The sequence below is a fragment of the Peromyscus maniculatus genome, chromosome 3 (genome assembly GCF_049852395.1).
Source record: "Peromyscus maniculatus bairdii isolate BWxNUB_F1_BW_parent chromosome 3, HU_Pman_BW_mat_3.1, whole genome shotgun sequence".
Classification (NCBI taxonomy): domain Eukaryota; kingdom Metazoa; phylum Chordata; class Mammalia; order Rodentia; family Cricetidae; genus Peromyscus; species Peromyscus maniculatus.
The window spans coordinates 82,628,912-82,638,671 of NC_134854.1; positions in this window are offsets into that span (position 1 = coordinate 82,628,912).

Genomic DNA, 9,760 nt, shown 5'->3' on the forward strand with positions numbered 1-9,760 from the left:
AGCTGGAGACTAGTGTTCAAATATGTGAACCTATGCAGACACTTTTTATACAAACTACTATAGGATGAAACTGAAATTTTCATTTGTTTTTAGCAAATACTCTTGTTTGGTAAGTATTCCAGGATCTATGGCCTCATAAATTTCTATGAGCTGTATTTCTTGAATTTTGGAAAACAGTTTGATAATGCTTATGTGATTATCTTAATATCTGAGAAAATTTATACCAGTATATCTGTGCCTGGAGTTTTTTGTTTTGTTTTTTGGCATATTTTCACTATGAATAAGTCCTTTCGGTTTTTTTTTCTTAAACGTCCCTGTATTTAAATTTTAACAATGTCTGTTTCATTTAAACTGTCAAGCATAATGTTTTAAAATTATTCCTAAAAATCTCAATGCTCTTTCAGTCTATGGTCTCTGTTATTTTTCCACATTAATATCTAACATTAATAATCTCTGTCTTTTACTTGTTTTGATTTGACTAATTGACTATGAATTACATATTACATATTATTATACTGTATTACATTTTCTATTATAATTTACAACTATACAGTTTTATAATATATTGCATAATATATTAATATACAATGTATTAACCTTGACACAAGATCAACTTTGAAAATCGTTTTATTAGTTTCTACTATTCTCTCCTTTTATAAGTTTGGAACAGTTTGAAGTAAGACTTGGTTCACCCAACTTTACAACAGAAACTTATCTTTTCAGTTTCATCCCTTTCCTCCTCATTCCTCCGCACTTGAAGTGATACAATTATGCATATTTCTTATAATTTTCTCATGTGATTTAAGATGTCATAAATTCCTTGTGTTTTAACCTCTGATCTAGACTTTGAAGTGTGTTCTTTAGTTTTAAAATATATTAGCACTTTTAAGGGCTTCCTTTATTTGTATACTACTTTAATGTTTACAATATTAAGTATTTATGATTTTCATCCTTTAAAAAAATGTACTGAGAAATTGTTTGTAAGTCAACACACATCCTAGCTCAGCAATTTTGCATGTGCATTCTGAAAGTACCCATCCTTCTATTTGGGGTGTTCCATACACATCAATTAGAGTAGTTGATTAGTGATTTTTATCAAAACACTCTATCAGTGCTGGTCATCTGTATACTTCTAAGTAAGAGCTGCTAAGCTCTCTGACTGTTGCTATGGACTTGCCCTTTCCCACATTCAATGCTGTCCAGTTTTGCTTCATTTATTTTGAAGATGTGCCAGATGTATATGATTCAATGTTGTTCCATATTTTTAGTGAACTACTATGTATTTGAAAATCTGGCTGTTTGCCATCTAAAAGCATCTCTTGATGTCTTTCGTTTAACTAATTTGATGTCTTAAGTTGAACTAATTTTTAATTTGTACATCTCCCTTTGCTTTAAATGTGTTTCAGTAACATCTATAAAATGCACTTGTTTAAGGCAATAAATGCTCACATCTTGCATTTTCTGTTGCAGTTTTCTAACTCTGATCAGCACTGCCTTTTAACTGGAATAGCTGTTCAGTTTGTATTGAAGGTTTGTTTTCAGTGACTTGCCTTGGCCCTGTCTCTTGGAGGTTTTCATCATATTTTTCTAAACTGTTACTTCTCTCCTCTCTCTCCTCTTGCCCCTTTTTTATGAATTGAGTACCTTTTAAATATTCCACTTTGGGACTATTCCGCTGGCATTCTTGTGTTGTTGAACAATAGAGACAAGCATTTTAACTAACCCCAGTGCCCTTTCAGGCATTACTTTCCTTTTGGCGTATAGCAGGAGTTCTCCACAAATGCACAAGTAAGGTTCTGTTTGCACAGAGTACAACCACCACCCTGCATTTCACTTACAAGTGCTGTGGGGTTCATTTCAATACTCCAATGCATGGAAGCTTTTTCAAGCATCGTAATTGGTCTTGCAAATAAGGTAACATTCCATGTTTTTGTGCACTTACACATGCCACTTTTCTGATGGTCATCACTCCATCCTGAAGGCCTAATTTCCCTCTGGTGCAATTCTTCTCTTAGCATGATGAATCTCTTTAGTGTGTCTTACAGGAGACCATTTTTTCTCAGGCTTTGCTTGTCAATATCTTCACATCTTCCATACTCAGGAAAAATAATTTTTAAATATGCTTATTTTTAACTTTATAGACTAGTCTTCCCCTTTAAGCCCTTAAAGGATGACATTTCATCATCCTTTCCTTCCATTTGATTCAATGAAAAATCAGTTTTAATTGTTTGGCTCTTTATATATTATCCCCTATTTGTAACTGCTTCCAATAACTTTTTTCTCTGATTTTTAGAGTGTTCTATACAATTTGCCTAAAAATTACTATAGAGGTAGTGCTAAAGATCTGGGTCTACTCAATTTGGAAGCTTTCCTGCATGGTTTTTTTTTTTTTTTTTTTTTTTTGTTTTGTTTTGTTTTGTTTTTCGAGACAGGGTTTCTCTGTGTAGCTTTGCGCCTTTCCTGGAGCTCACTTGGTAGCCCAGGCTGGCCTCGAACTCACAGAGATCCGCCTGGCTCTGCCTCCCGAGTGCTGGGATTAAAGGCGTGCGCCACCACGCCCGGCTTTCCTGCATGGTTTTTTAAAAAGTTGTATTTTGTCCTCTTCTTTGCTCATTTCTTGCAGTCATAGATAAGCATATGTGCTTAAAATGTGACATTGCTGCACAGGTTCACGAACTTTGTGCTCTTGTTATGTGCCTGCCATTCTTTGTTTGCATTTGAATAATAGCTTTGGATTTATCTTCAAGTTAAGCTGGTCTCCTTGCTGTGTCACGTCTTTGTCCAGCTTCTCCAGTGAGTCCTCTGGCTCAGTTGTTTATCTTCACATGCACTTAAATGTGGCTATTTGCTCATTTGCACATGGATGTTCCCTGCTTTCTCTCCCACATCTTAGCATAGAGTTTTAAAATTCTCTATATTTCTAATATCGGGGTGTGGTGGTAATCTAATTGTATTGAAATATTATTTTGATTTGTACTGAAATATTAATTTGATTGTATGTTAATAAATAAAGTTGTCTGGGGGTCAGAGCTATTAGAGCCATAGCAAGAGTGTGGCGGTGGTGGCACACGCCTTTAATCCCATAAGATCTCTGTGTGTTCAGGGATACAGCCAGCATTGGAGACATATGCCTTTAAGACCTAGGGGGCTGTACATTCAGACAGTGACGAGGCAGTCATGTGTTTGGGTTTACAACCAATGAGAAGGCAGAACAACATACTTTAAAAATACGAACCGACAGGAAGTAGGTCTCTTTTCGCGAAGCTGGGACAGCAGGAGGAAGGGTGAGATTTTAGCTCTGAGCTCTGACCTCTCGGCTTTCTCTTTTACATTGTTTCTGTGTTTCTTATTTAATAAGACGGTTGGTTACATCTACATCTGGCGCCCAACGTGACAAGAATCCATTAAAAACTGCTTGGCTTGGCGGCAGGTCCGCTTTCCCGCAAGGGCGGCAGGCGGCCCGGGGAGGCGGCGGCGGCAGCGGCGGCGGCGGCGGCGGCACACGGCGGCCAGCGGCGATCGGCTTCTTAGTCCGAGCTGCTGGCGTCCTAGTCCGGGTAGCAACTTCTAGCCCGGGCCTAGGTCTGTGAGCAGCTTGCCTAAAGCCGGTGCTACAAACAACTCAGACCTGCCCTGCCGAACAGGGCCCTGCCTGTAAAGCCAACGCACGTGGTCGGAGCTTAAGGAAGCCAGACCCAAGCCTTGACTCAGCACAAGAGGGAACACGTGGCTGCATTTAAGCTTTAGCCGGCTACGCTTTCTTGTGCGTTCTCTCTTTCCTCTCTCTCTCTCTCTCTCTCTCTCTCTCTCTCTCTCTCTCTCTCTCTGGATTTACACCTGGGACACTAGGTGGCTGCTTTGAAAATCCCCTCGGATTTCTACTGTTCTACGCAGATTTGGTAAGTCATAATATATCAGATATTTTAAAGGAAACTATCTAAAAGAGAATTTTTTTCCACATTAAAAAACAAATGGGTTTTATGTGTACATTGGAAGAAAATTGATTTTTGTTCGAAATTTTAGGCAGTCTGGCAATGGAACAACTATATAATATTAGTATTGGTGGAATTATGCACCTCATCACTATAATAATCCACATTTTAATATTTAAAAAGATAGTCAATTTAAGTGCCAGGATAACAGCGTTAGAAGAACTTGTTAAACCTGTAAAAATTCAGACAGAAGAAATTAACAGTGAAGTTGTTTCAAGTCGGGATCATAAGGTTGCAGAAAGAAAGCCTGTTTTCACACAGTCACCCTTAATTTATCCTGTAACAGTACAGCAGATGCCTGATCAAATGGCTACACAAAATACTTGGGCTCCAATTGAAATGTTGGATTTAAAAAGGTTTAAGGAGGCAATAGTATCTTATGGCATGCATTCCCCATATGTAAAGCAAATGTTAAACACTTGGTCAACATATAATAGGATAGTACCACAGGACTGGCGGGACCTCGCACAAGGTGTTCTGGAACCCAGCCAGAGACTTCAATTTCTGACTTGGTTTAAGGAGGAGGCTAAAAACATAGAAAAACAATGGAGGGATAAAGGAGTACAAGTTTGCCAGGATCAGCTTATGGGCGAAGGCCAATATGCTTCAGCACAAGCACAATGTTTATATGATGTCCAAACCCTAATTTTATGTCGAACGGCAGCCTTGAATGCATGGGACAAAGTTGAGGAACCAGGAAAAAAATCTGAGTCATTTACAAAGGTGAAGCAAGGCCCAAAAGAGTCTTTTACAGATTTTTTACAAAGACTGGCTTCAGCAGTAAAGAGAACGGTCTCGGATTCAGAAGCTGGTAAGGCAATAATTGAATCTTTGGCCTTTGAGAATGCGAATGTAGCATGCAAAAGAATAATCAGGCCATTAAGGGCAAGATCTGCACCTATGGAAGATTGGATTAGAGAAACAATTAATGTTGAAGCTGATGAGCATGATGATACATGGGTAGGAGAAGTAATTTCAAAAGGTTTGAGGAGTGTTAGATGTTTTGGATGTGGAAAGCAAGGACATTTGAAAAGGGACTGTAGACAGGTCATTTCCAGAAACAATGTTTCTAAAGGAACAAGGGCAACAGAATGCCCCTTCCTTCTGGAGTATGCAGAAGGTGTGGTAAGGGAAAACACTGGACCAACGAATGTAGATCAACAAAGGACAGACAGGGTAATCCTTTGCCTCAGTCTTCGGGAAACTCCCAGAGGGGCCTCAGGCAGGCCCCCAGTGCAAATCCAGTTCAAACCTTTCCGGCAGCTATAGAGGAAATGCCTGCTCTGGAGAGCGATTAAATAACCAAATGCCTATTGGAATAAATCATGCTGGTCAGAATGATGAAACAGAGAGAATAGAAAATTCAGGAGAAAACATAAAGAAAATTTTTTGGCAAACTTCTATTAATGAACAAAGACCAAAATTAACGATAAAAATAAATGGTGTTTTGTTGTCTGGTCTGGTAGACACAGGTGTGGACGTTACCATAATTGCACCAGAATTTTGGCATCCAACTTGGCCTCTTCAGGAGGTAAACGTTCAACTGTTAGGAATTGGGACATTATCTCAGGTGAAACAGAGTGCAAGATGGCTCGAATGTATAGGTCCAGAAGGACAGAGAGGAAAATTAAAACCATATGTGGCTAACATAACTATGAACCTGTGGGGTCGAGATTTGTTGCAACAATGGAATACTCAGATTAACATCCCTCCAATCTCAGAAACAAATCATAAACTAGCACATGTTACTGAGAGAAATATTAGAAGATATTGTTCTAATGAGTGGTCACCAGCCATCCATATTATACAAGAACAGGGCACAATAACTGATGATCTTCCAAAGACACCAACAGCTCTACCTTTAAAATGGTTAACAGACAAGCCTGTATGGGTCCAGCAATGGCCTTTAACAACAGAGAAACTCCAGGCTTTAGAAGAGCTGGTAGAAGAACAGTTAAATGCTCAGCATATTGAAGAATCAACCAGCCCTTGGAATTCTCCTGTATTTGTTATTAAAAAGAAATCTGGTAAATGGAGAATGGTAACAGACCTTAGGGCAATTAACAAAGTAATTCAGCCAATGGGTTCTCTACAATCTGGGATGCCTTTGCCTACTCTGTTACCAAAAGGATGGCCTCTCATAGTTATTGATTTAAAAGACTGTTTCTTTTCAATACCCTTACAAGAAAAAGACAGAGAAAGATTTGCTTTTACAGTGCCTACTTATAATAATTCTCAACCGGTTAAAAGATTTCAATGGAGGGTCCTCCCACAGGGAATGTTGAATAGCCCAACTCTGTGCCAATATTTTGTACAACAGCCATTGGGAGTGATACGTAAAAAATTTCCTAAATCTATAATTTATCATTATATGGACGATATTTTACTAGCTGACTCAAATGCAGATACTTTAGAAATAATGTTTGAAGAAGTAAAGAAAATTTTGCCTCGCTGGGGATTACAAATTGCTCCTGAATAGATACAAAGAGGAGATTCTATTAATTATTTAGGATATAAAATAGAGCTACAAAAAATTAGACCCCAAAAGGTGCAAATTCGGAGAGATAGACTACAGACTCTTAATGACTTTCAAAGATTATTTGGAGATATTTCTCATCTACGAACTATTGTTGGGGTAAAAAATGATGAACTGACTAATTTGTTCAAAACCTTAGAAGGTGACAAGGACTTAAATAGTCCAAGAGAATTATCACCTGAAGCTGAGAAAGAATTAGCCTTGGTAGAAAAGAAAGTGCATGAAGGACACGTGAATCGTATTGATCCAAAGCTGGATTGCATTTTGGTTATCTTACCTTCTAGGCGTTCTCCTACTGGAATATTAATGCAGAGGGAAGATATTATATTGGAATGGATATTTTTACCAAATAAACCAAATAAAAAATTAAAAACTTATGTGGAAAAAATCTCTGACTTGATTTACAAAGGAAAATTGAGACTTCGTCAATTAGCAGGCATAGACCCAGCAGAAATTGTCGTACCATTAACTAAGGAGGACATTGAAAAATTATGGACAGAAAGTGAACCTTGGCAAAGAGCTTGCAGTAATTTTTTGGGAGAAATTAACAGCAAATATCCCAAAAGCAATAGAATTGATCTTATAAAGAGAGCTGAATGGATCTTGCCTCGAATTGTACGGCAAAAACCCATATCTGGAGTTCGTACATTTTATACAGATGCCAACAAAGAAGGAAAGGCAGGTTACAAATCAGAAAATTTAAGTAAAGTGGTTCAAAGTCCGTATAATTCAGTGCAAAAATCAGAATTGTATGCTATTCTGTTGGTATTAATGGATTTTTCAGAACCTCTCAACATAGTAACTGACTCTCAGTATGCTGAAAGAGTGGTGTTACATATTGAGACTGCAGAATTTATCCCTGATGCTTCAGAATTAACTTCACTATTTATTCAATTACAAGATACAATCGGGAAAAGGAATCATCCTTTATATATAACTCACATTCGATCCCATACTGGTCTGCCAGGCCCTCTAGCACAAGGCAATGAAGAGATTGATAAATTATTGATAGGAAATGTGCTGGAGGCCTCAGAATTTCATAAAAAACATCACGTTAATAGTAAAGGTTTAAAAAAGGATTTTTCCATAACCTGGCAACAAGCCAAAGAAATAATAAAGAAATGTCCTACTTGTTCCTTCTACAATCAGACGCCATTACCAGCAGGATGTAACCCAAAGGGTACTCAGAGAAATGAAATCTGGCAGATGGACGTGTTTCACTTTGCAGAATTTGGAAAATTGAAATATGTACACCACACTATCGATACTTATTCAGGATTTCAATGGGCAACTGCTTTGAGTTCTGAAAAAGCTGATTCTGTAATCACTCATTTGCTAGAAGTTATGGCCATCATGGGTATACCTGCACAAATCAAAACTGACAATGCTCCATCATATGTCTCTGTTAAAATGAAACAGTTTTTTGCTTATTACAATATAAAGCATATTACAGGCATACCACATAATCCTACAGGTCAAGCAGTTATAGAAAGATCAAACAGAACTCTAAAGGATATGCTAAATAAACAGAAATGGGTAACAAAAACCCCCAGAAATAGACTGCATAATGCTCTTCTAACTTTGAATTTTCTGAATGCCAATGAGAAAGGAACAACAGCTGCAGAGAGACATTGGATAATAGAAAAAACTACAGAATTAAATCAGCCTATATACTTTAAGGATGTGCTGACCTCAGGATGGAAACCAGGGTATGTATTACATTGGGGACGTGGTTTTGCTTTTGTTTCTACAGGAGAAGATAAGCTGTGGGTACCATCAAAATTGATAAAGGTTCGATTTGAACAAGAGAGACCTCTTAATTAGAGGAGGTGATAGTTCATCAACCAGCATGAACATCCAATTTAAACTAACTTGTATCAATAAAACATGCCTTTTCATTTCATCAGATAATAACTTGCCAAAAAGGAACATCCCCAAAATTAGTCTTGGGGAAAGGTTTTTGTTTTTGTCTTTTAGGAGAATGAAGGTTAAGGAATCTGAAGAACACTGGACAAATGAGACAACTGAAGAAAAGGGACAAATCATCTATCCCAAGAAACAGAGTGAAACGGTGTATGGGTATATATTATCTAAAAAAAAATTTTATGTCTTCCTAAATGTTTGTTTCTGCTTTTCTCTAAAGATTTAACACTATTGGTCTTCTAACAGTCCCAGTTCAATTAAAATTTAAAGCTGACTTTGGAGTTGGAGAATGGCTCTCTCCTTCTTTAAAATCAAGCATGTTGTTAAAAGGAAAATGCAAACTCCCTGTATCATGCCAGAATAAGAGCCATCTTCTGCTATGGTACAGGACAAAAGCAAAATTAATTAAGGGACTATTCTATTACTAATCTCAACTCTTTGATTCTATTCTGATTCTTTAAACTTTTCTCAAAGTATAAATTTTATATCAAAATTTACAAGATTAATATATATATATACATTTTAAACTTTGTTAAGATATGAATGGTCACATAGAGTACTAACTAATTCTAGAAAAAAGGCTAGCTGCATATATATGTTTTTGTGTTCGAGTCTCTTATCAGTTTTCTGCAGGAAATCACGGCCAGGCCTAATATCAACTGAAGTCTCCAGAAAGAAGATGGGGCCCCACAACAACAACAATTCCACGTGGACAATAATAATATCATTAAGCTGACAAACATCATCCACAGATCAGCTTTGAACTACAAGGTGCTCAGAGCAATTTTGAGATGACTAGCTGAGATGATCCAGTCTCAAAGACTACTTGAATAAGGACTTGAGATAAACCATGAACTTTGGCATTATACACAGACTGGATAGTGAAGGATATAGTTACCTCTCTTAGAATTTGACAATTAACCTAAAATTTTTCTTTCAGGATAAAGAAAACTTCGCCCATACCCAGCAGGAAGCAATTTTAAGAATACGACGCCCACATTCCCAAAGAGGTGGTGTGGGGCAGGTGGTTTTTTGGTCTTTTTAATGGGTTCTGGGTCTGGGATAATTTTCAGTATTTAGGGGGGTTGGTTACAAGTTATTGTCAAGGGTTAGGAAAAAGGCTAAGCAAAGGAGATTAGATTTAAGGTTCTTGTTTAAAAAAAAAAAAGAAAGAAAGGAAGAAAGAAAGAAAGAAAGAAAGAAAGAAGGAAGGAAGGAAGGAAGGAAGGAAGGAAGGAAGGAAGGAAGGAAAGAAAGAAAGAAAGAAAGAAAGAAAGAAAGAAAGAAAGAAAGAAAGAAAGAGAGAGAG